The 27,983-nt window shown below is 44.2% G+C and overlaps 1 long non-coding RNA gene across 1 annotated transcript; it reads left to right on the forward strand.

Annotated features, from left to right (window-relative positions):
• Positions 1–1,900: 1,900 nt before the first annotated feature.
• Positions 1,901–27,981, forward strand: LOC117705332 (uncharacterized). Its single transcript, XR_004606425.2, has 4 exons — positions 1,901–2,054; positions 18,557–18,665; positions 20,173–20,234; positions 21,037–27,981. It is a non-coding gene; the product is annotated as an uncharacterized LOC117705332 (long non-coding RNA).
• The last annotated feature ends 2 nt before the right edge of the window (positions 27,982–27,983 follow it).

Consider the following 27,983-nt stretch of genomic DNA (forward strand, 5'->3'; position numbering starts at 1 on the left):
GATATGCCGATATTGCTATTATTTTAATGTAAATTATCAGTTTCCTCAGTGTGTATTGAAATGCATCATCCTAGGTCTTGACTTGAGCTATCAAAGGGTAGCTGGTTCTTTTGAATATACACTTAGCCTTGATACTGTAACAATTCTGGGCATCATATATAAATAAGAAAAAGAATCCAGGGCTGATGAGAACTGACTCCTGAAAGTTGTCTTCTGACCTCCACATACATGCAACTGCACATAACACGCATGTATCAACAAATATGCAATAATAATATCAATAAATTTACCATCATTTATCAAAACTACTGTTGAACATGCCTGCCTTCACTGAGCATTGTGGCACACACCTTTAATCCCAACTACTTAGGTTAAGACAGGAGACTTGCTTGAGCCCAGCAATTTGAGACTGGCATGGGCAACATTTTGAGACAATGTCAAAAACAAGGCTGGGGATACAAGTGAGCAGAAGAACATATGAATCCTTGGGTTTGATCCCTGCACTGTGAAATAAATAAATAAATGCATAAGTGAGTAAGGCTGGCATTTTTAAATATATGTTTACATTAATTAAAAAATCTTATAAAGGTCTGGAGAGATGGCTCAGTGGTTAAGAGCACTGACTGCTCTTCCAGAGGTCCTGAGTTCAATTCCCAGCAACCACATGGTGGCTCACAACCATCTGTATTGGGATCCAGTGCCTTCTTCTTGTGAGCCTGAAGACAGCTACAGTGTACTCATATAAATAAAGGTAAATAAATTATAAAAAGAAAGTCTTATAAAGAATTGGGAATCAGTGGGTTTTATTGTTTTATTTACTCATTTATGTGTATATGCATGGGTTCACACATGTATATGCCATTCCTCAGAACATGTCCACTTCAGTTTTTGAGACATGTTTTCTCTCTGGCCTGGGATTACCATTTTTTAAAGCAACGTTGGCTGGCCAGAGAACCCAAGGGATGGTCCTGTCTCCATCTCCTCGTTTACCTGAGGCTGCCCTACTACCACAGTCACATGTCATTTAATGAAGGAGATTCACTCTGAGGAATGTATCACTGCCTCAGTTTATCACGCAAACAGCACAGAGCTCAGAAACCTAATGGTACTGCTTTCTATATATCTGGGTGACACGATGTTGTCTATTGCACCTTGGCTAAACACCTTCTCAGCTTGGTATCATACCAAGTACTATGGTATTCAAACATATCTAAACACAGAAAAGCAACAGTAAAAATACCAGACAGGTGGAGTTATCAGCTCCATTATGATCTTATAAGACCATGTCAGATATGTAGTTACATGTTGAATGAAATGCTGTCATGAGGCACCTGGGTGCTCTCTGGTCAAAGCACACTATGGCCCAAACCATTCATGCACAGCTTAGAAGTTCCTTTCTTAAATCTTTACCAATCCTTCTCCTCAGAAAAGTTTAAAAAATAATATTAGAAAACAGATCAGGGTGGGGAGGGGGTGTTGGCTCATTGGTAAAGAGCATTTGCTGCTCTTAAAGGGGACCTAGATTTGGTTCCCAGCACTCACGTGGCAGTTCACAGCAATCCCTGACCAATTCCAGGGGAATAGATGCCTTTCTCTGACCTCCATGAACACAGAACATACATAATGCACATGCATCCACACAGGCAAAACACTCACTCATAAAAATAAAACAAATATCTAAAACAACAACACACACACACACACACATTATTGTATAACAGCTTCCTCCTAGGTAGAAAAATTCCATCCTGCTGGAAGCTCCTAAACAGGAAGGTAAACAACTCAAAACAGCTCCAAGAATTTCCTAAAGCTGACCAGATTCACTAGGACCCTCCCTGCCAGAGTAAGCAATAAAAGCTAAGAGGCTTAAGAGTACCTCTCAGATAAACAAAGCCCAGCTGCAAAGAAGACTCTGAGACCAGACCAGCAGAAACCAGCTGAGCTTCCTGGAAGAGATTTAGACCAATTAGACCCACGGAGTCAATTGGAAGATACACTATCCTGTCTATTGAGCTGCCTGCAGGCAATGCAGTGTGTTCCAGTTTCCTGCTTTTGTGAGTTGTTGCCCATGCTGGGGTGGGCTTTGGTGATGTAACTGTCTTGAGTCATTTCTGCTCCTGTAAGTAACTTCTCACCTCTATTCCTACAAATAACCCCGGTAAAACTCATTGTGGACTTCGGGTGGTATCTGTACTTTGGTCTATGGCGGATGTCTTTTGTGGGATGAGTAGACATGTTCTACTACATGTTCTACTAGCTCTTAAGCTCTATTCCTTCATGGTACTGAGCCCTGTGTTCTTAGCTAGCTGAGTCAATCAAGTAACTCCTGTTCCAGGGGATCTGACACTCTCTTCTGGCCTCCATGGATACCAGGCATGTGTGTTGTGCATGTGTGTGTGTGTGTGTGTGTGTGTGTGTGTGTGTGTGGCCAGACTGCAGTATGCTAAGCTGTATGATGAAAGCACTAGAAACTCATGAAAAAGGGAAGTTCACAGACAGGAGGACTTGAGCCCTTCCCAATCCTGGCTGCAGATTCCTAATGACCGATTAACTAGGTTGGTGTGTGTTGTGTTGTATGACAAAACTTTTCCTGGGGATACACAAAGCACGTGTAGAGCCTGTGTTACAGATAGTTGTGGACTTCCTTATAGGTGCTGGGAATTGAACCTGGATCCTGTGGAAGAACAACCACAGTTCTTAACCACTGAGCCATGTCTCCAGCTCTCTTGGCACATCACTGATGTCCATTCTTCTGTATCCCATAGCATAGCATACACACCACTGCCCATGCCGTTCTATAGTCCAATGCGACACCTGTCTTCCTTGGGGATTGTTCTATCACAGGTCTTTATTTCTTCCTTCATGTGGTGCTCCGATTTTACCTCTCTTTTCCCCTCTGCATGGTGGGGGTAGAGTACCAGCCCCCCCTCTGGTAACACTTGCTTCTATCACACTCTGTGGTGATTTGAATGAGAAATCCCCTATAAGTTCTGGAATTTAAATACTGGATTCCCAGTTGGTAGCTCTGTTTGAATAGGTTTAGAAGGTGTTGCTTTACCGGGGAAATATGCTCACTTCCTCTTCTACTGGCTGACTGGTTCCTCTCCATTCAGCCTGGAGGATCTCAGGAGAAGAGGCTGGGGGTGGGGTGTAAGGTTCAACCTACAAGTCTGTGTGTGTGTGTGTGTGTGTGTGTGTGTGTGTGTGTGTGTGTCTGTCTGTCTGTTTGTCTGTCTGTGTACAAGTTTGTGGTTGTTTGTATGTGTGCATGAGGAAGTCAGAGGTCAACCTCCATTGTCATTCCTCAGATGACCGATCATCAACCCTGACTTTTTGAGATAAGGCCTCTCACTGGCATGGGATTTGCCAACTAGGATAGACTGGCTGGCCAGTGAGTCATGGGGATCCTGTCTCTGTCTCCGCAGCATGGGCATTGTACCCTGAAGCACTACACTTTTTTACAGAAGTTTTGTAGATCAAACTCATACTGTCTACACAGCAGGAATTCTATAGACCAAGCCATTTTCCCCCACCCTCTTGTTATTACTATTAAGATCATTTTCTGCCCCTTAGTTTCTCAACAAAGGTTCTGAACACAGTTCTTTATCTTAAGCTAACTATGCAAAGACCATATTACATCTGTATGATGTCCTTTGCTGTAGTAATTTTTATTACATTTACTATTCATTTATTTGGAGGGGATGTGTGTGGAGGTCAGAGGACAACTTGTGGGACTCAACTCTCCCCTTCCACCTGTGGGTCCTGGGGCTCCAATTCAAGGTGTGAGACTTATTGGCAAGGGCCTTAGCCCACTGAGCCATCTTGAAAGCCCTATTATTCTTAGGATGTCCACTTCCTTCAGTTTTCCAACAGGCTTTAACTTCCTTGCAAGCTCTTCAATTGCTTGCCATGAGGTAAGCTCAGAAGTGGGCAGTGAGACACATCATGGCGCGGCGGGGCACCACATGTTGACCAGGGGCTTGCAAGAATAAGAATCCAGAAATACCGCTCCTTTACTTGGGTTCTTTCTCAGCAGCCATTTTGCTTTAGAGGCAACAGGGGAGCCCCAGAAGAAAAACACCGCAGGCAACAGCCAGCCTCCCACCCCCACGGTTTCTCCAGTCCTGCCTAGCAAGTCACAGTAATGTTTGCGATCCAAAGCAGCCTCTTTGCAGAGAGCTCTGAGTGCGCAGAGCCTTCCCTCATTAATGCATGCCGACTCCTGCGGAGGAGGTGGGTGGCAGGCAATTTCAAATCCTTTTCTTCTCCACCTACCAAAGAGATTTAGCTCTCAATAGCTCACACGAATGAGTGAACCATTTCGGTTATAAGATTATGATTTGCTCATCACCCCCCATTAACACCATTAAAGCAACCTTTGTCCTTTTAAAAATCTGTGCAGCCAAGTGCGCACAGCTAGAAAAGGAACATAAAGACTGCCCGGGACAGTCTGCGGGTGAGACTGGGGGTTAGACAGGAGCTCCTTTGTCTGGCTTTGGAAAACTCCTCTAGGACAAATAGGATTAAAGAGGTCCCTTTCCCTTCTCCGCAGCCTTCTAAATCTCACCCCATTTTACAACCTTCTTGCCCGCCACACAACCTTCCTGACCTCTGCCCTGGTGTCATGGCAGATGTCCACAGAACCCTATGTCTCTGTGTCTTCCGCCCCAAAAGGGCACAGATTGATGATAACTATTGTTAGAGAGTGAACAAGCCAGAAGCCAAAGCCACGGGGTTGGGATGTAGCTTGGTGATGAGCGCTTGTTCAGTGTGACTGAGACCCTGGGGTGCATCCCCTTGACCATAACACCCCCCCACTCCCAGTCAAGCTACCAAATTTGAAGTGTAACTGGAGTTTTTATGGCAAAATTCTGGACTCTAGGAATCCTGAATAGCTAGGCTTGGCCACTGGTACCCAGAATGCTGATTGTGGTGACAAGTGGCTGTGAAACAGAGGGGAGAGTTCTTTAAAGTGGCCACACTGAACATAGAGAGAAGTCCAGTGACCCCGGAGTCTGTCTTAGGGTACCAACATGAGGTTTACCCAGAGGAAGAGCCGAGACAAGGCTAGAGGTGTGCACCATTAGCAATCCTGGTCAAGGTGTGGTGGATCTGGTTGACGTTGTCTCAGTTCTGGATCAGCAAGAAGGTCTAACTAAGCCCTTAATAGTATCAACACTTGATGGCATCGATCTGGGTTTCAGGAGACCGTCACTCCAGGGAACATCCTCACCACCACGGATAATGGAGCCAATCTTTCCTGAGAGGTTCTGCTATCCCCCTGGACTTCAGGTTTAGGACCTGCAGCTTTAGTACCCTGAGTCAGCCCTGTGTGTCCACCTTGAAAGGAGATGAGATGGGCAGACACTATTTATGTGTAGAAGTAAGCAGGCACCCCCAAAGTAAGAGACACACACAGAATGAAGTCAGAAGTGACCATTTCGCCTCTTGGTTTTAGTTACCTTGTGGACTATGCCCTCCCCCCCCCCCCTTTTTTTTTGTTTTTTAGAAAAAAACAATTTCTAAGAGCCCATTTCAGGAGCATGCCTGGCTCCTCCATCTCTGTGTCCACGCTGGTCTTCCAGAGTTACTGCCACAATAACCCAGTACAGTAACCCTTAGGGCAGCACCAACAGTTGCTGGCCTGCTTTGAATCCTCTATCACATTCTTCTGGAGCTCCCCTTTGCAGTGTAACTTGCTGATGGACAACAGTGACAAGTTCATCACTGAGAGACTAGAAAGGAAGACAGGAGCTAGCATGTATAAAGCACTTGCTATGTGCTGGATGCCCTGGGTGTGCTGGTAGGCACCACACATGAACACTGCTAATCATTTGACTGGCACAGCGGCTTATAAAGGAGATACTAATGTCCACGCTTGGTGTTTCTCTCAGTCAAGCCCCAGGAACTCAAACCACACTTTAGCACGATGCCATACCTGATTCACCTTGCTTCTGTGTAGGGTTACAGATATGTGCACTGTCACATGCTAATAAACAGATCCTTGAGATCTGGATGCCATCCCTTTAATGATATTGTAAAACTACACTTTAGAACTATACCACTCCTGATTCACCTTGCTTCTGTGCTGGACACTGGCTTTCCATCCACTAACATGTTTGGTTTTTGTTTTTTGTGTTTCTTCTTCTGTTGTTGTTGCTGTTGTTTGGGGGGTTTTTTTGTTTTGTTTTGTTTTGTTTTTTGTTTTTTGTTTTTGTTTTTGTTTTTTCGAGACAGGGTTTCTCTGTGTAGTCCTGGCTGTCCTGGACTCACTCTGTAGACCAGGCTGGCCTCGAACTCAGAAATCCACCTGCCTCTGCCTCCCAAGTGCTGGGATTAAAGGCATGCACCACCACTGCCCGGCTGTTGTTTTTAAATGCACTTTTGTGTAGTGCTCAGGGTCCAGAAACCAGAAGACAAACAACATGTGTGAAGATTCTGAGAAGTCAGGTACACACATAAATAATTGTAATTTATTAAAAGGCGGATTGATAAACAGAGCAAGAAAATTAGCAAGTGTTTGGGGGTTGCAAAGGAAATGGCCCTTCCCTTCCCAACCCCTGCAGAAAGACTTAGATAGGATATATACACTTCAGCTAGGCCTTCTGAATTGATTTCTATTTCCCAGTAGGTTGAGAAGGAGTAAAACCCCAGGGGAGGAGAGCATACAGCACATAGGCCGATATGTGAGATACAGGCCAGAGGGAAGAGGCCAAAAAGTCCATAGAATTTTGACATCATAGGAGGGTTGTGGGGTCCATGCCTGAAGCAGATAGTTTCTGGATCTCCTGGAAACCCTCACAGAGGGTCTCAGGGCAGGCTACCAAGGCAGGTTAGGATAGCCTACCCTACACTCTCCGGTGGACAGTAGCTACCACAAGATTAACTGAGGACTCTTTTCCCCCTCCTCCCTTTGGAAATATCTCATCTGCTGAACATATTTATTTTCCCTTTATCCTGGGGTTTGTAATCAAACATGAATTTAATCTGCCTAAACACATATATCAGAGAAGCAAAGTTTCTATTTTATCCAAAGAAGCTAGGCAGAAGTCAGGCATTCACACTAGCTCAGCTGCTGGGGTGTTCTTTTTTTCCTACTTGAAACAAATGTTCTGGCTAATTACTGCAACTTTAGGACAAAGATCAGGGCACAGAGCCCAACTCCACACTGTTGCTTAAATCTGTCATGTTGAGTTTAACTATGCTGTAGTCACACCACCCTTGTCTGTCATGAGTAGAGCCCAGCTTACCACCTACTTACTGGGTGCTTTAGCCAAGTTATTTAGCCTGCCTATGCTAAAAATTTTTGATGAAGTAGGAAAGAGCATATTTTATATTTGCTTCCCTGAGCAAATATTGATCAAGATACTCCTAAGAGTCAGAAACTGTTCTACTCATGTATGAGCTCCATAAACACAATTTATCCACTTACAAAGACAAGAGGCAGGCCCCATCCTGCTGGATAGCTTTCATAGTGCTGGAAGGTGATGCTGGAGGAGAAAAAGACACCAATGCCCTTACCAAGAAAGCTGCAGTGCCAGCCTGCCACTCAAGATCTGCCTGCTAGTGCAGTAGTGGCATCAAGATTAAGGGGGTAACCAACCACTTTCTACTTGGATCTGAAACTAGTTTCACTGGAGAGAATTTGTACCTGGCAAAACTGGTCAAAGCTCATGACTTGGGAGATTACAGGCTCTATTGAGAAATGGACATATTATCACACTGCCTTCTAAGTATTTGTTTATACCCAGAGATCAGTGATGTTCTCAACCTTGATCAGAGAAGTTCTTTTCACAGTGGGTAGTTAATGTGGAAACCCATTACTGGTCAAAGTGCTGAGACTGTTTAAACCTAACCCTAAATAAGATATCTATCACAGGGCTGGAGAGATGGCTCAGTGGTTAAGAGCAGTGGTTGCTCTTCCAGAATTCCTGAGTTCAATTCCCAGCAACCACATGGTAGCTCACAACCATCTGTAATGGGATCCAGTGCCCTCTTCTTGTGAGCCTGAAGACAGCTACAGTGTACTCACATACATACAATAAATAAATCTTTAAAAACAAACAAACAAAACAAAAAAGATATCTATAATACACACATACACAAACATATCAGGTAACATCATAGAAGAAGAGGTAGAAAAATGTATGAGCCAGAGAATGAAGGATGCTGGGAAAGTCTGTCTTCTGGGCATGATTGGATGTTGCATTCAGAACTCACATCAGATATGGCTTCCTGGTCAAGATTTCAGGATAGATGGAGATGGAGCTAATAAAGCCCCACCCTCTCTGAGAGGCCACTGGCAGTTGATGGCTGCTGAAAGAGGGTCATTTTTCCTTTAGGATATGTGGCCACCGGTAAACTGCCCTTGCTTCAGTGGGTGATGCCATATCTGTGCAATTATGGCAGCACATTAGATTTAGGGGGAAAGGAGGAGGAGAAGAGATGATATGAAGTTTGGGGGAGAACAGGCTGAACAGGAGTCCAAAGGGAGTTAGAGGGAGGGGTGGGGTGGATATGATCAGAAAACACAAAATTTAAGTTTGTCTGTTTGTTCTAACTAAAAAGGCAAGGAAAGGAATGAAAGAATAGAGATTCTATCCCAACTGCGTATGGAGATGTCTGCTGGGGCTTCACATATGCTTGTGGATGTAAGTATGACTCCTGCCAGGCAGGGATTTGCCACATTCGGCAGTGAAGAAGCCAAGGAACACCCACAGTAACTTGGTGGAGTTCAGCTGTTGAGTGGCAGAACCGAGCTGGGAGCTGTGTAGACTGTGGGATCCCAGGACCCACGTGATTCTACACCACAGTGGTACAAGGCACTGGGAGTAGAAGCCCCCCCGGCCCCCTCTAGCTATGTATCTCAAACTGGCCTTGCCTGAAATCTTCTTGCTTCAGTCTCTTGAGCACTAAAATTACTCTTACGTCATGCTCGATCACAATCAGCATTTTTTTTTTATCCTGAGACTCTCAAAACTTTGACTGGACCTCTTGATAAAAAAGAAACAATTTCTTGGCCACCCTGACGTAGTTTTCTGCTTCCCACTCAGCTTTGAAGGACGTATGCCTACAGGCTCAGCCCCCGCAGCCTCCAGGGATTCCTTGCCCACCCTGCAGGTTCCCTGCTTCTGTTGATGTCTCCGGAGACATCCTGTGAATCGCCATTTGGTCACTCCCTCTTAATTATTCACAATTACCCAAGTTCCCAGTCCTGTAATAATCGCGGAGAAGGGTAGCATTTTCTAAGACATGTGTGTTTAGTGTTGCTAGCAGATTGGTAAACTTATTAGTGCCTCTGCACACCATATAATTAAGACCAAATTATCAGAGAGTTTAAAATAGTGCCTGCTGCTATTGTGCCGCTGAAAAGATGAAGGGAATTTTGCCTTCTCAAGTTATACAGTTTACCGTCGCCCTTTGACTAAAGTTTCCATTCTCAGAGCACTGGGAGCTAACTAGGCTCATGGTGATGGCTCAGTATAGGCCACTTGCTTTCAGAAGTGTGTCTTCCTTGCCAGGCATGGTGGCACACACCTATGATCCCAGCACTCAGGGGGCTGAGGCAGGAGGATCAGGAATCTTAGGCCAGTCTGAGTTACCCAGCAAATTCCAGTCTAGTCTAGGCTACCCAGTAAGACCCTATATTAAAAAAATAAATAAATAACAGAAAGAGGCTGTAGAGATTGCTCAGCCATGAAGAACACATTCTGTTCTTCCAGAGGACCTGAGTTTGGTTACCAGTACCCACATTAGGTAACTCACAGCTTCATGTAATTCTAGGTTCAGGGGAATCCAATACTTCTAGACTCTTCAAATGTCTATAATAATCACATACACAATCCTGTACCCTACACACACATATATATATACACACACACATTTTTAAAATAATAAAAATAAATGAGAGGACCTAGGGCGATGTCTCAGTCTGTAAAGTGTTCCCTGTATAAGCATGAAGACAGAGTTCAGATTCCCCAGCACCTATAGAATAAGCCAGGCACTGTGACAGGTGCCTGTAATCCCAGAGCTTGGGAGGTGAACAGCAGAGCTTGTTGCACACTGGCCACCCTATCTGACCTTCCTGTTCAGTGAGAGACCCTGTCTCAACAAATAAGGTAAGAAGTGACCAATATTGACCTGCAGCCTCCACACACATATGCACACATGTTCACATGCACCTGCATGCACATGTGCACAAGAACATGTACACCATACACAAGGTTGGGGAGAGATAGGGAGTATTTAGAATCATCAGAATCGAGCTGGCATATTCTTGGCCATCTACTGTTGCCCTTAGAAGGGCCCTCCCTGCTGGTGAGTTCGCAGGCACAAGGCTGGGCAGGGAGTGATTACTAAGGCAGACACTGAGATATGGCTGGGCCCTGGTAAGGTTGGCACAAACAGTGGCCAGATTTTCAGGAGGAAATGTACAGTGTGGAAGTTATCAATACCTGGAGCCATGAGTAAGCAAATAAAAGCAAGATTGCCTGTTCTGAAAACCTGGGGAGAGCTATACAACAAAAAGTGAGAACCCAGGTATATGTATGAACTTCCCACAGCAAGATAAGACTCTTCTGGTGTGGGTCCCTTGTTCCGGAGGGCGTCCCACGACACCCGACTGGGGACAGGGTGAGAGCAGGAAGGATTCGCTACTGTCTCTGCTACTGCCTCCGCCCTGTCTCCACTGTTCATAGGTCTCCAGCAGGCCTGATGCGGGAGGTCCCGGCCTAAGGCGCACAGAGTGCGAGCAGGGAGGGGAGATTGCCTGCCCCCCCCCCCCCCCCCCCCCCCCCCCCCCCCCCCCCGGCTGCTGCCTCTGCTGATACCGCTGGGTCACTCCCAGGTGCTGCGCCTGTCTCTCCACTGAGCGGGCCTGGGCCGGGGCTGAGTCGATAAGAAGCTGGCTGGCTGGCAAAGAGGCAGCTTGGTGTCCCAGGCAGGAGAGCAGATCTCTCCCCAAGTGTTAGAGCTCTTGTGACAGAAACTCTCAGACACCAGTTTGATTCTCGAGCACTTTACTCCCCCTAAATAGAGCCCTTATATACAGTTTCAGGGTGGGTTAGGGTCTGGCAGCAGATAACGCCTATTGGCTTGACTTAAGAGCTGGGAGATACCTCATCTGCATGTGGGAGAGCCTGAGGTACTGTGACTGATGGCCATAGACCTCTCTGTGGGAGGGGTTGTGGAAGGCTGAAGCTGAATGAAAAGAACTGAGAGCAGAACTGAACACCTGCAATCCAATAAGGGTCCGGGGTCCCAGGCTTATGCTCGACCAAGCACCCAGGTGCTTCTCACAGCCCACCGCCCCACATTCTGGGCTCTGAATTTAGCATGATCTTTACCCCAAGGGATCTACTGGAGGGGGTAACAAAGAGGCTAAACCAAGGTGAGGGTCATGAGTACATGCAGGCTGGGGTACTGGGGTGAACAGAATGGGTTAACTTCTCTGATAGGCAGGTATAGAGAAAAGCCTCCAGGGATGGGAGCTCAAACATGCAAAAGCCTGAGGTTATACAGGAGAGAAACAGGATGAGAAAAGGGTCAGGGTGCCACCTGCTTTTCTAGTCCTCTGTCCTGCCATACTCAGTGCTGTTGTCTGTGAAGCTGTTACCATGGGCCTTAGGAAGACATGTAATCATGGTTGAGAGCATGAGCTCGGTGTTCTGAGTTCATATCTTTGCTCTGCCGCCTACTGGCACCTAGAATAGTGCCAAGCATACGGCGGTACATAAATGAAGAAGTGAGTCAATGGTGGCGTCCTAGCTGTGAAACCCAGCAAGTGGATCGTGCTGAGTTACAGCGTCCTCCCTGTAAAATGGAGACAACAAGGGCAAACTGGACAACAACGTCAAGTGTTCATGGCAACTGGTGCCTCAATAGGTTAGAGATGAGTCTCTGCCTCAAGGGGTGGAAGGGGTTGGGGGGAGGGCGGAAAGGACCAGACAACGTCATTCCCACTACCCACTCCAGCATCTCTTCTCAGCATGACATGAGAGCCACCTTCTCCCAACCATCTGGAGCAGGAGCTGAGCGTGTGAAGGCATTGAGGGAGACAGTGTGGCCTTGCTGAAGACCTATCTAAAAGAACTTTTGAGAGGGAAGTGTAAAACCCTGACTTCCTACCGGTCGCTTAGGTGTGAGCTGACCCATGTTAGTGGTTTTGAATTTTGGTTTATGAATAAAAATTTAGTCAACACATGACTAGAGCTGAAGACATCAGAGGGACAGTTCTTGGTGGCTTGGGAACCCTTTGCTGGTGAATATGTGACTCAATGACACAGAAAGACCTTAAGTTCTTTGATGGAGTGATAGATGATAGATAGACATCTGACACGGCACCAGAATTCTTCTTGGAGCAGAACTGTTTTAGATGAGACTCTTGGTACTAAAGAGTAATATTGGAGGAGCCATAGATCAGACTTGACAAAGTTTAGAAAAATCCACACTTGATGTAAATATAATGTAACTAAGAGAGAAAGTAAAGGAAGGGAAATAGAATGTAAGGTTGGGCAAGAGAGGAACAGGAAAACCAGATGTGAGCTTTATCCAGGTATATTCCTTGACTTTCCTGCTGATGTATTTATAACCTTTTTGCTTTGACTCTCACTGGGATATACCACTAAATCCGCTCTCTTAGTTCAGTGATGTTGGTCAAACCCATCTCTTCTTTCCCGTCACTGTTGCTCTATTTTAGAAATCCACCACTGTCTGTCTATATTTCTCCCATCAGAGTCACGAACCAGCCTACATAACATCACCAAAATTAATGTTCCCATAAAGCCTTACTAGTGAGATGCAGCATACCATGGGGACAAAAAGAATATAGAGTCTGCAAAATGAGGCTTCCTGGGGTCTAATTCTGAGTCAGTCTGTGATGAGCTGTCTGTGAACTGGACAAGTGTCTTAATCTCTATTTGCCTTGGATTTCTCTTCTGTGTGATGGTATAACAGTGGCTCCTCTCAGTCATGAAGGTTTAGAGGTCACAGATGCAAAGTATATCATTGGCATTTTTGAAGACTTGTGTGGAATGCCTATGGAATTAAGGGTAAACTCACAATTTTATGATGTTCAAAGCTTTGAACATCCAGGCTGTGGGAAGGGGATCTCTTGTTGAAGATGCTGCTGAGTCAGTTGCCTTCCCACATGGAGTAAGGCAAATGGTGATCCCTACCTCACACCAGAAAAGATTATCCCACCAGATGGACTGCATGCCTAGTATGGAAAGTAAGACAACACAGACTATAGAGAAAAAGAAAATGGGATTGTTTTATGCCCTTAAAGTGGTCAAAAACATAGTTTTTTTTTAAATATTAAAACAAGAGCATACACAAAACTGTGACCTTAAAAAAAGAAACTGTTACATTTTAGATACATTGCATTCAATATAATATTCAATTTGGGATACAATATACTAAAATTAAGAATGTCTATTCATCAAATGGAATTATTAAAAGAATAAAAAAAAATAGTGGAAAGCTGGTTTGGCAATTAACAGCCCTGGCTGTTCTTGCAGAGGACCCAGGCTTGGTTCCTAAAACCCACAGCATGGTTCACAGCCATCTGTTACTCTTGTTCCAAGGGGTTCACCACCCTCTTATAACCTCCACAGGCCTTCAGGTGCACACACGGTGCACAGACATACATGCGGGCAGACACGCATATACATAAAATAAGTAAATAAATCTAAAATGTTTAAAAGAATCAAGTATTACACATAAAATAAGAGAAGTGGTTTGAAAATGAATATTACATTTTTTATTGAGGATACATAAATAATTCCTACAAACCTATGTATTTTAAAAGACATTTGCTCAATAGGAAAACAAGCAAAGGACTGTGTAGTCTTCTTAAAAGGACACACCACAGAAAACAAGCCCATGGAAAGTCACTTGTTTGGTACGGAAGTGCAAGGGAAAACCAAATGGGGATGTGGCCTCACTCCAATCAGAGTGGCTAAAATTGAAGTGGAAATATTAAGTATTGGGACCTAAAGTACTCATACATGCAGTAAGACTGTGTGTGGCTGTGACCACTGTGATACACTATTGCCCAGCACGTCCACTCTTGGTTGTGCAGCCCACATCCAAAACATACACTGAGTCACCAAAAGATATTTGTAAGCAGGTCGGTAGCTGCACTATTCACAGGAGCCAGAAGCTGTGTGCAAAGGGAAACATACTGCCAGGATCTACTATAGCAGGAGTTCTCAATCTGTGGGACAAGGTCTCAAAGGGCTCACATATCAGATATCCTGCATAGCATATATTTACATTACAGTTCACAACAGTAGCAAAATACAGTTATGAAGTAGCAACCAAAAAAGTTTATGGTTGGGGGTGACCACAACATGAGGAACTGTGGGGCTGCAGCGTTAGGAAGGTTGAGAACCGCTGTACTGTAGTGTAATGAAAGTGAGGAAATATAGCCATGAGTTAACAGTATGGATGTCCTGTGCATAATGCTTAGTGATAAGAGGCAAGGCATGCGTAAACATGTGCCCTGTGATTCTGCTCCTGTGAGGTTCGGTGGGCAACAGATCTGAGGGTCACTCAAAGCACATGTCAGGGAGGGTAGTGAGCCTCAGAAAGGGGATCAGCTTCAGCTCGGGAGGGACCCGGGTGATTCTAAAGTAAGCTGAAGCCACATCTCAAGGAGAGGATGGGAGTCTGCCACATACACAGAAGCTACAAACGCTGTGTGCTTCAGTACAATGGCTTGAAACTTCATGGAGTGTTGGTGGGTGAGAGGGGGGTGCTCTGGCATGGAGATTGGCTGTGTCTAGTTGGCAGCAGGAAGTCACTACAGTGTACAGGCAGTAGGAAGGATGGAGCAGGAGAGTAATGTGCCCCAGACTGATGGTTTTAGAGTGATGCTTGTGGTTGCAGAGTGAACAATGAGTTCAAAGGCACCATAGCTTGGAGAGTTTAGAGAGGATGTTGTTCTTGTGATGGTCCAGGTGGGAGAGGGGAAGGGCTGACTGAGGCAAGCAGCAGGAAGGGCAGGAGAACACAGGTCTGAACCTGGGTGCTCTTGTAGATAGAGAATAAAGTAGGAAGAAAATTATTCATATACACTGTGCAGATAAAGTTTGTTTTTGGAATGTTCCCCCACCTCCAGCAGAAAAAGGATGAAGCAAATGAAGAGAAAAAGAGAAAAAAAAAAAAAAGACCCAGAATGAGACATGGGTTTTAAGCATGATACATATGTTAACATAATTTGGGGATGAAACCAGCCCACACCTCCATCTCTTAGGTGAAAATTCATTTCCAATAGAAGAGAACAATTTAAAAAACCCAGGCGTGAAACAGTGAGCACATGAATCTGTGCTGTCCAAAAGGCACATGTTCTCCTCAACGAGCAGCCTTCAGAGGAGCGCAGCCAGCAAATTGCAGCTCCAGCAGAAATCTGCATTGTTGTAATGCTGTGATTTGCAATGAGAAAAAAAAAAAAAGACAAAAAACAAACCCTTGCTTATCTAATGCATGCGTCAGAAGCTGCCTGGCTGGCAGGTGCTTAAGAGCATTGAACAGATGCCCGTTTGAGGCACCAAAAGTCCTGCGTGAGCTCTGAAAGCACATATGCGCTGGTTTTCTACCAGAATGGTGGGGGAAATTCCCAGGAAGACAGTGAAGGTTTGCACGTTTGCCTTGCTGATATCTCTTCAGGTTGTGAGGTCCATGTTGGTGACTGATGCTCACCTGCATTGGGGCTTGCTGACCCTATCTACTTTGTCACCTACGAGCAAGCTAGACTCAGTTCACCATCATGAATGTAGGCACACACACACACACAGTTTTTTCTTACCCCCCCCCATGTAGTGTATGGACATGTGGGTGCAGTTGCCCTCACTATTACCCCCTACATGTGTGTACCCTCACCTACACCCCAAATGTGGTATATAGATGTGTGGGTATTGGTGCTCTCAACCATACTGTCAGGTATGGAGGTCAGAGGTTAAAATCTGCTATGTTTTACCTCATTTATCTCTCCACCTTAATTTTTTTTAAGACAAGTTCCCTCACAAACCCCAAGCTCACTATTTTGGCTAGCCTAGCCACCTACCAACTCCTAGAACCATCCTGCCTCTGTCCTCCAATGATGGAGGTACAAGTGTGTACTGCTTTTCCCAGCTTTTATATGGGCTCTGGAGATGTAAACTCAGATCTTCATGCTTGTATAGCAGTCCCCTTACCCACTGTGTCAATCCCCTAGATCTCTCCAAACATCTTTGGAGAGCTTCTGATAAGCTTCAGTGGTCTTGCTGGTGGATAGCCCTGCACCACAGACTCTCTTCCTACTGATTTCCCTCTTTTGGATACTTGCCTGTTGCCATTTGGGCTCTATCTTGACCTAGCCCCTCAGTCATGCTAAGAAGACCTTGACAAACCTTTGCTGAACAAGGCATGAGGCACCATGGTTGACTCCCAACACTTGCTGTCTGTCTCTCCAGAGATGCCAAGGTAGCAATCTCTATCTGATTCACAGCAGGGGGGGGGGAGACAGCTCATTTTGCTTCTGCTCTAAGACACTGGTATTGGTTGGTGTGATGGGTAATCATGATCATTAGTTAGATGGGGTTTAGAATCACCATGGAAACAAATCCTGAGCATGTCTGTTAGGGAGTTTCTACACTAGGTTCATTGAGGTGGGATGACCCACTCTAAATGTGGGTGGTACCAATTCCATGAGCTGAAATCCCTGCCTGCATAAAAAGGAGAAAGCTAGATGAATAGAGGTACTTATGTTTCTGAGTCTTGACTGTGGGTACAGAATGACCAGCTACCTCAAGCTCCTGCTGCCATACCTTGCCCACAAGGATAGACTCAAATTGTACCCCAAAAGGTAGAATCAAATAAACCACTACCTTCTTGTTTTTGTCAGGTACTATTTTGTCGTAGCAATGAGAAGGGTACCTCATACAATTGGGAATGTTAACAACTGAGCAGCGTCTGAGATTTTACTCTCCTGGGAAGATGAAAAACTTAAGCTGCTCACTTTTATGGATGGTGGCAGAACACAAAGACTCCTGGTCGAGAGACAAAGGACAGCATTATAACCACAGCTTATCTTGGTAGCAAGATGTCAGAAATCAGGCTTGTCACCTAATCCCAGGTTCTACAAGGTGATGTAACAGGGGCCAGTTGTTGCCTGAGAGGCAGTATGTGGCAGGAGAAAGAGGTGGAGCAGTCCCTCCAAGGTTAACTATATCATCAATATGGAAAGATTATGTCTAGTGTAATGTAAAAAACAGACAGTAACAAGGGGGATGGAGGCCTGGTCAGTGGTAGATCACAAACTGAGTATCTAAGGCTCAGGATTTAATACTCAACACTCCTCCCCAAAAAGACAATCCCTCACATTAGCATAGAGACTTCACTTTAGAAGAATGTCGAAAACTGATCAAGCCCCACCCCACACCAATCTTTCTTCTTTCTCAGTTAATCCAAGGTTAGGTCAGCGGTGTAATTCTGAGGTTTAAAAAGCAAGTTACTCTTTGGACAGGTCAACAAGCATCTACTGAGTAGGTTCCACTGGGATGGGTACTAGAAAGACTAGCCAAATATCTGCTTTTGCATCACCAAGCTTAGGGTCTAACTGCTGAGCCATGTGGCTTAGAGTGACCCAACAGCAATTGCCTGTAGGACATTAACCACATACTCAACTCAGTCATCTTCGCAATGAGAGGTGCTTTTCACTGGGGACACATATGGACCTTGGGATTGAGAGCAGGAGATAGAAACTGGACTGAAAACAAACTGGTGGAGGTTCTCGTTTGTTTGTTTTGTTTTGTCATTTGTTTGTTGTTGTTGTTTTCTTGGATAAAAGCTGGAAATGTCTCTGGCCCTGTTGACAGTTCTGTCCTTGTTGAAGACCAAAGATGTCAGAAATATTTGAGCCAAAATACCTTTGGTTCTGCCCTGAGCAGAGGCCAGGGATTTCAGGAGGGAGGGAAATCTGTGTTCTTGTTATCTTTCTTCCCCTAAATGAATGCTTTTGACAGAAAACTACATGCAAGAACATGATCAAACCAGAAAGAAGTCATGTGGATACCTCATGGTTGAGTTGATGGAACTGATCAGTTTTTCCTTCTCCCCATGTCTCACCCAAGTTTCTGCAGGTGCTTTGAGAAGCCCCTGGACTAGCAGTTTTGTGGTATAACCTTATTGGGGACCTGTTCCTGCAATACAAAACTTTGTCTTCTTTCTCTTACTCTCCCATCTATGAACCTTCAATAAAATTTTCTAAACACATCACCCTTGTTCACAAAGTTCACCAAGTTCATTGTTCGACTCTTTGAGACAAGAACCCAGAAGCTACTGACTCTGTAAGTTTTAAGTGACTATGAGGGTCCCACATGCTAAATCTCACCAGAGGCAAAAGAGAACACCTATGCAGAATTCAAAGGCACCCCACTTTTCACAGATCACTATCATTTAAATATAGTTTGTTTCCCAAATCTATGTTGTCAGAGATCACCGCCCTGTGTTAGAGTGTCGGGAAGTGTCAAAGCCTTCAAAAGTCAATGAAACCAAGAGCTTTGTTTCCCAACAGGCAATTGCTGCAGCACCCCAAAGAGTAGGCTGGTTACTCAGAGAAGAAGAAGAGCAGGTTGTTACAGAGCAGATCTGGCAACTCTCTCACTTTACCACTCTGTGAGAAGGTAAGTTCTCCTTGTATAGATATTTCCAGCTGCCTCCTCTGCTTTCCTGCTTTATGAGGGTCAGGGAACAAGCAAAGAAGAAAAGACTGACTTACAAAGTACTCAGCCTCAAGTGTCTGGTTATAACAATAGATGAATGACCTAAACCATGCCTGAAGACCCAGTATGTTCTAGACTAATGCATGTGGCATAGGAAGGAAGAATGTGCTTCATGGAACTTTTGTCTCCATCAGAGAGCTGTTTCCAAGATTGGACCAGCAGGACTGATTAAATCCTGAAATGTCCCATCTGGGCTGCAGAGAGGTTTCTTGGTGACATTGGTTGAGCCTCTGTGTGGCTGTCTCAACCCTGCTGCTCTCCACTGAGCTCTTTGGAGATATTATGAATGCTTCTGTAGCTCAAATGGGCATTCCTCCTTGGGAGTGGGGGTGGGGTTCCTTTCCATCATGAATCCTCACATCCCTGGAAAGAGGAGAGAGATCTTTCCGTTGATCCATTTCCTTGCTTGTTTGTCTGCAGACAGGGTCTCATCAAGCTGCCCAGGCTGATCTCGAACTCCAATCCTGCATCCTCTGCTCCCCAGTGCCAGGATCACAGACATATGCCACCACATGGGGCCCAGAGACAGTTTTAGTCACTTCTTACCTGAGGCTGAGGACCTAAACAACTTGAGACATAGAGGTGGACCCAAGGAAAATGGGACACTCATAAGTACGCAGATGCAATTTTTTTTTTTTTTTGTAAAAACTTAGGTGAGATGCCTGGTTGTTTAAATCGTGTTGGTAAAATGTCTCGAGTTAGGTTTCTGGCACTTCCTGTGATCATCTCATGAGATATAAAAGTACACAGACAGAAGATCTAAGATTATTTTAGATTGTCTCCCCATCTGCTTTGGTCCTGGAACTGTGTGAGAAGGGACAGTCCTTGAAATCTGTCTGAAGTGTGAAGACGCATCACGATCCCTCTGCTTTTGAGACTTATGGTCTACCAGTTTGGATGTTTGCTATTGTTACCTGGCCTGCTCCTAGAAATTCCATTTCTGGGGCTCTGTTTTCAGAGGTTAGGTGAGGAGAGGGTGGGCCTGGGAAGGGTTGGAAGCAGTGTTTCTCAAAGGCTGCCCTGTGGTGACAAGTCTGGCTTGGAACTCCCTGGTGCTATAGTTTGACTATGTTTTATCTTCAAATTGCATGATAAAATTTAACTCCCATTTAGAGCCAGGAAAAGTGGGGAAGCATATGAAATTTCAAAGAGGTGAGTGGGTAAGCCATACTCACCTCAGGATAGCTAGTAATCATAAGCTTTAGGACAGTTTGAAGGGTATCGTTTGATTTTGGTCACTTTGTTGAGTAGTTCTGGAGCTTGGACTTTGCAGCAGGGTTGAAAGTCAGACACATCTGGGCCCCTTCAGATTAGTGGGCATCTCAAAATAAAGCCATTGAGGCCAGGTCTCGGGTAGACTCCTTGTGTTTAACCACATGATGTTTTGCACCCCCCACCTCACCCACAGGACTCTGCTAGCAAAAAGTCATCATTAGATGGAGCTCCTCTTCTGTTGAGAACAACCCTGAGGTAAAGCAATACCCACCACCCGCCACCAAGTTGGAGGAGGGTTTTATGCACTGTACATTCAGATGCTGATTTCTGTGCCCAGGGATCTAGTTACAGTCTGGACAGTGGTGTTTGTCATGAATATTGAAGAATCTCCTGTATCTGTGTGGTGTGAAGCATGCTCCCCAATTATCTCTGATTGCTTAATAAAAGGCTGAATAGACAATGACTGGGCAGAAGAGAAAGAAAAGCTAGACTTCCAACCCCAGCCAGGGGTCTGAGGTTGAAGACCTAGGAGAAGGCAAGTTGGCCACAAGGCAGGTGAGGATCCAGGAGGAGAAGGGTCACAAGGCAGATGAAGAAAGAGGAAGATAAAGATGAAGAGGAGGAGGAAAAGGAGGAGGAGGAGGTTGCCATGAGGTTGGGCATGAGGAGGAGTGGCCAAGAGAGTTATCCATGAGAACATACATGGAGCTGAGCAAGCCAAGAGAGACTAAATCCAAGTAACAAGGGGCCTATGGCTGGGATGCAGATAGCTTAGAGGAATAGAAACATCTTCGTAGTCATTGTACTTAAAGCTTGTTGAATAAATCAATAGGTCTCATCTCGATTATTTGGAAGCTAGCTAGGTTAGAAAAATAACTGTCAGTTTGAAATTTCTATTACACCCCCCCCCCATTTTTTCTGTAACTGTCCCAAGCTGAGGTATCAGGTATTAACAATAAAAAAACAGAAGGGAGACAAAGACTTTAGTTTCAAAGTCTAGCTCACCACCACCTAAGGGCTTGTTGGAAGCTCTAAGTCTGCTTCTCCCCACCCCTAGGGGCCACAGGAGAGTCTCACACCCAAGGAAACTTGAGAAGCACCCCATCAGGGTGTCTACAAGCATCTGAAAAGTACTGGAGATAAAATGATGATCCCACTGCCAGGTCAAACGTCATGGAGAAGTTGGCATCTTAGAGGATATGGAGATGCAGAGAGCAAAGCTCTACCCTTCACTAACCATGAAGAAGCTGAGGGGGCAAGGGAAATTCAGAGGGGTAAAGGAATAGAATAATGATATTCTGTGTCTCCCATTCTACTAGAGATGGCACACACATTTGTTTAATTGATGCATTGTTGCTTTTATATGTGGGCACTTGCCTAGGCAGTCACTGATGGGCACTTTGGTTCACACTACCCAGAGTTTTCACTCAACCAAGGAAACAGGCTACCTGGAGGCTATAGAAAGTCTAGAGGTACCAGGTGGCTGAGGCTCAATGCAGCCGTGGATACAATCTTTTCACTACCCTGGACTGCGTGGCTCTGGAAAGGTCAGGTAGAATCGGTGAGCATTTGTTTGCCTCTTCAGTGAAACATCAGATGCTTTTGTCTCAGCGGGTACTGTGTCTCACTCTGGAACAGACATTTGCAAATCATCTCACTTTGTTAGTCTAGAAGGAAAATCACAGATAAGGTGCCCATAGGAATACTTGTAAAAGACCTCTTTGGCCAAGCATGATGGCTCATACCTGTAATCCCAGTTCCTTGGTGAGTGAGGCAAGGGGATTACCTAGAGTTCAAGGTCAGCCTGGGCTACAGGGTAAATTCTAAGCCAATCTGGACTGTGGGGTAGGACCCTGTTTCAAAATAACAACAGACTACTCTGACCCCTTACCTATGAGTTAAATGGAAAACTGAAAAGACAGTAGACTGTAATAAAATATGTGTTTTAATATGTAGACAACTGTTCACCATGTCTTCTGTTTTCAATGTGCTAGTGCTTTGAACAACTGGAGACCTGCTGACCCTGGAGGGATGACCCTTCACTGAGTCAATCAATTTCTGGACCTAGGAAACCAGTTGCTAAGGAGCCAAGCAAGCTTTTTGTATCCAAAGCACTCACATTCCGACCATTCCTGAGCCACTGTGCATCTAGTCCTCACCAAACAAGACCAAGGATCATTCAGCTGGTGACAGTTTCATGCCCCAGAGCCTGTCAACAGAGTCCACACTAGCAGATCCTGAACCTGTGCATCTTGCCTTTCCTGTTTCTCTCCACAGAAACCATAGTGAAGGCTGAAGCCCCAAGTCCCTTCCCTCCGTTTCATGAATTAGCCTAGTGACATTGTGCCAACCCTCCTTCTATAGATTACAATAACAAAGGCTCTTTCAGGTAGTCATGTGATCTGGTATCCTCTCTATAATCACCAATTTTCTCATACTTTTTTTCATATTCATTTATTTATTTGTATTCGTGTGTGTGTGTGTGTGTGTGTGTGTGTGTGTGTGTGTGTGTGTGTGTGTACATAGAGGTCAGAGGCTAACATCAGGTATCCTCTCAATTGCTTGCCATCTTATATCTTTGAAACAGGATCTCTTGCTGGTTGGCCAGCGAAACTGAGGGATCCTCCAATCTCTACCTTGGCAGTGCTGGGATTAGAGGTGTGCCCCTCTGTGCCTACTCCCTGTCTACCCAGCTTTTATGTGGGTTCTGGGAATTGAACTCAGGTCCTCATGCTTGTGTGTAAGCACTCTTCTCAGCTCTAAGGAATGTTTTAGTTTGTTTTTTTTTTTGTTTGGGGGTATTTTGTAAATTGTTTTTAGTCAGAATCTCACTATATAGTCTTTGTTGGCCTGCAACTCGCTATGTAGACAGAGATCTGCCTGACTTTGTATCTGGAGTTTGGGGGGTGAGGTGGTTAAAGACATGCACGTATACCCATGGTCCCTAAAATATGCCTTTTAAAAAGCCAGAATTAAATTATAGGGCATAAGAAGATGGTTTTGGGGTATATTTATAATCAATAACATTGGACTTAAGAAAATGCAGGTGATCAGGAGCCATTTTCTTTGGAGACTGTCATCACTACTCTTAGTTGTAAACTTGACTGTCTGGAATTAACTAAATTCTAAAAGTGTCTGGGCACACTAGTGAGGAATTTTTTTAATTAAATCATTTGAAGTGGTATGATTTACTTCTTAATCTAGATCTTTGAGGTGTGAAGATACACTTTTAATCTAGATAATTTTAGGTAGGAAGACCCACCTGTAATCTGGGCTACACCTTCTGCTGGTGGTCTGTATAAAGGACATGGAAGAAAGAAGCTTCTGCTCTCTGCCTGCTTGCTGTCACCTTGCTAGCACATCCATCCCTTCACTGGCATTAGAGCCTACTTCTTCAGGACACCTGCATACACTGAAGAGCAGCTGAGACATCCAGCCTTGTGAGACTGAACAATTACTGGATTCTTGGACCTTCTGTTCAGAGGCAGCCATTGTTGGAGTAGCTGGACCTCAGCCTGTAAACCATTTTGAATATATATACTCTGTTCCTCTAGAGAACCCTGACTAATACAGAGACCAACACTGAAGATGCAAAGGAATAGAGGGATAAAACCTAGTGTTCACTAACAGAGCCCAGTGATTTACATAAGATAGGAGAAAGAGAAAAATCCTTGAGCGGCAAGATGCCAACATGGAATATAGATTGTAGAGGAAATAAGAAAGCAGGGTATTCTTGCAAATCAGCTAGACCTTAAATCAGTGTAGTGTCAAAACAGTTCCTGGTTGTGATATGAATGTCACAGCAGCAGCCTCTCAGATGCCAGAGTCCCATCACAGCATGCCTTAGACAGCGCCTTACAGAATGTTGGAAAACTTTCAGAACCTGGGTCAGTCCCTGGGAGTGCATGCCCTGTTCTGCTGTCCTCCAGCCCTTGCTTTGACCAACACTTCCTCTGCAGAATGTCAAGATACCCATGTAAATAAAACACTAACCTAGAAAGTCTGCTTCTGACTAGCTGAGCTGCACTGAGGAGATATCTTTCCAGTGTTCTTCAAAGAGACTGCTATGGCTGGTCCTGAAGACCATTGCCCTGTCCACTGGGACATGTTGAGACACAAAAGAAGCAAAAGTGTAAGGAGAGATGCCAACTGAGAGTGGCTGGCTGCAGTTGTTTAGGTGAAAAATATCCCCCATAGTTTCAGGTATTAAATACTTAGTTCTTATTTGGTGGTGCTGTTTGGGAGGTTTGGTTAGTACAGGCTTACGGGAGAAAGTCCAACACTGGGAGTGGGCTTTGAAATTAAAAGTCTTACACTACTACTAGTTTGCCCTCTCTGTTTATTGCTTGTAATTTAGGATGTGAGTTCTCTGTTTCCTGTTTCAGCCAACAGTTTCTCTGCTTCTGATGCTTATTGTTGGGTGATTCCCAACCATGATGGATTCTTTTTAAATTTTTAAATTTATTTATTTTTATGGGTGTTTTACCTGTATGAATGTCTATGCTCTAGGTGCATGCCTAGTTCTCATGGAGGTCAGAAGAGGGTGTTGGATCCTCTAGGACTAGAGTTACAGAGGGTTGTAAACTTCCATGTGGGTGCTGGGAATCGAACCTGGGTCTTCTGAAAGAGCAGCAAATGCTCTTAATCACTGAGTCATCTCTTCAGTGCCCCTTCCCTATGCTAGATTCATATCGCTTTGGAACTGTAAGCCAAAATAAACTTTTCTATAAGTGGTCTTGGTCATAATGCTTTATCACAGCAACAGAAAAATAAAATACTTGCTTTTGAGAGTAAATTAAAATTAACAAGTGAACACTTGAAATTATTTTCAGATCATAATATTACAGTTGAGTAGTCACTATAGTTTTCTGAACATGGGGCTGGAATAGGACTCTGACTCAAAATAACAACACCAGACCACTCTGATGTGATTTAAATGGGAAATATGTGAAAGTATATTATAACAAACAATCTGTATTTGAATATGTAAATTATTGGACAGTGTGTTAACTATGTCTTCTTCTTTTTTTTTTTTTTTTTTTTTTATAAATGTGGGCTTTAACAACCAGGGACCTACTGACCCTGGAGAGACTGCCCTTCCCAGGGTTGGGAATTCCTAGAGATAGTAAACTAGCTGCTGTTGAGCCTCTTAAATGAGCAGGCTCTGATCTGGTCATCAGATTTGGGAAGGCACCATAAGGGTGAGAACATCTTTCAATCTCTGCCACTTGCCAGCTGTTTCGCTGTGCTAGTTCTGTGACCAGCAACTTTGGAATCCAATATATGGTTATGAGGCAGTTTATAAAGAAGAGAAAATGTCACAAAAAGGACTTACTTATTTCAATGTCTGGTGCTTAGTAAATAATGTAATAAATGATTACTAATTTAGATAGTATCTTAGCTGTTTATGTTCAGACTTCCCACCAGAGGGTGCCAAACACTAGCCTGGAACATAAAAAAGTTTCCTAAACCACAATTTGCAAAACACTAGGTTTAAAAACCTAAAAACCTAAAGTAAAGTGCGTGGAAGACTTTGCTGACTTCCATTTTGGGCTACTTTTTCTTTATCCTACATCACAACAAGCAAACAAAACTCAACTTCAAGGCTGTTCATTTAAAGTAATTCTGGGGTTGGAGAGATAGCTTGGTGTTTTAAGAGTGGTGTTCCCAGCTCACAGGCACCTGTAACTCCAGCTCTAGGGTACCCTATGTCCACTTCTTTCCTTCATGGACATCTGCACAAGAGGAGATACACATATGTGCAAAAGAAAATATATCTTAAAATATTAAAACAATTCTTACAGGTATGTAGTCAGCAAACATTTGTGCACATCAGGCAGCCAGGAATGTCAACCATGGTATTCAGTGATGGAGGTCACTTCCCTTCTAACAATCACCATGGTGAGATCTTCTAAGTAATGCCTGTAGGCTCCATGAAAAGCCTTCTGATCTTGAAAGTTCTAAATGATCTCTGCATTTTAGAACTGTATTTAGCTGATATATAAGCTTTTTCCCCCTTCCTTCCCCTCTTCCTCTTGCTCCAGCCCCACTTACTCTGGGCCCTCGCTCCCTCATAAGAGGGCATCAGATCTCATTACAGATGGTTGTGAGCCACCATGTGGTTGCTGGGATTCGAACTCATGACCGACGCAAAAGCCATCAGTGCTCTTAATCTCTGAGCCATCTCACCAGTCTGATGTATAAACTTTAATTTGGCACATTTTCTTATCTGTTAATAGTTGTGTTCTCTCTGAAAATCGGCTGCAAGAACTGCCAGTTGTTCAGAAGGCCCTAACCTCCTGAACTCAGAGGCACATGTTTTCTTTCTAGTCCAAGTTCAGGTATACTTTACACTTGGGGTTTGCTGCCTCAGCAAACCGACTCTGTGTTTAAATAGTAGGTTAGAAATAAGCTGTGATAACACACTTAAGGAAAAGTTGAAAAAAAAAAGGTGTTGACAAGTGGCTCAGAGGCAAAGAGAAATTGCTGCTTATTTCTGTTCACAAGTGTTGTGATCATACATGTAAGTTGTGATCATACATGTAAAACAGCCTAAAGACCCAAGAACAGCAATAACAAAAGCAGTGTGCTAGAACCAATAAGTCACTGAAGTTACAAGATAGAAGACCAACACCCCAAACTTCACATTACTGCATTGAATGATGTGCAAAGAAAATAAAACAAATATAATTCACGGTAATATCAAAAAATTAAAAAGAAACAGTAACCAAGGAGGCACAAACTTGTTCCTTGAAAACCATGAAGTATTCTTGAGGAAAATAAACAAAGTAAAAAAGATTCAAATGCATGGAACGATGCCTCTTTTCGTGGGGCTGAGGTCTATTGTTCAGATGTCAAGACTGCTCAAAGCTAGCTAAAGATTAAATTCAATCTCTATGAAAACTCTAATAATGTGTGTTTCAGAAATAGAAAAACCTGCTGCAAATCCATAGAGAATCTCAGGAACCCAAATAAACAAAACCATCTTGTAACAAAGTTAGGGAGTTCTCATTTCCTGGCATCATCAGTTGCTGTAAATCCAGTTATCAAAGCAACATGCTGCTGGCATGGATACAGAAGAGGCTAGGGAGCCAGAAAGGAACATCTGTGTCCTGGCCAGTGATTTCACAAATGTCCCAACACCTCTCAATGGGATGGAAAAAGACATCTCTTCAGCCAATGGTGGTGGGGGAATTGGGTATCCACACGTGCAAAATGAAGCTGGACTCTTCCATACACAAAATTTAATTCAGAATGAATCAAGGACCTAAATATATCATCGATGACTATAAGACTCTTATGACATGCACATGGCATAGAAAAGATTTCTTGATTATCACACAAAAGCCAGCCAACAAATGAGCAGACAAATACAAAGTTAGATGGCATAAAAATGCAAAACCATCTTACATCACAGAAAGAAACCAACAGGGCACAGTAGCAACCCACAGGAAGAAAATATATTCAAATTGTATGTCTTACAATGTGTAAATACTCAGGATACATACATAACTACTACCTGATGATATTCATTAGACTAAGTCAGGCAACAAACATTTGTAATCTCAGCACCTCGGAGCCTGAGACAGAGGATTACAAGTTTGGAAACAGTCTGGGCCACATAGTGAAACCCCGTGTGGTGTTTCGAATAGGATTAGCTGCCATAAATTCATGTGTTTCAATGTTTGGCCGTGGGGAGTTACACTATTAGGAGGTGTAGCCTTACTGGAGTAGGTGTGGCCTTGTTGGAGGAAGAGCTTAACTGTGTAGGAGGGCTTTGAGGTCTCCCGTTCTTAAGCTCCGCCCAGTATGGAATCAGAGCCTCCTCCAGACTGCCTTTGGAACCCAGCCTCCTTCTGCTGCCTGTGGATCAAGAAGTAGAACTCTCAGTTCCTCCAGCACCAAGTCTGCCTGCACACTCCCATGCTTCCTGTCATGATGATAATAAACTGAATCGCTGAAATTGTAAGCTGGCCTCAATTAAATGTTTTCATTTATAAGAGG

This window comes from Arvicanthis niloticus, chromosome 3 (assembly GCF_011762505.2).
Source record: "Arvicanthis niloticus isolate mArvNil1 chromosome 3, mArvNil1.pat.X, whole genome shotgun sequence".
In the NCBI taxonomy this organism is placed as follows: Eukaryota; Metazoa; Chordata; class Mammalia; order Rodentia; family Muridae; genus Arvicanthis; species Arvicanthis niloticus.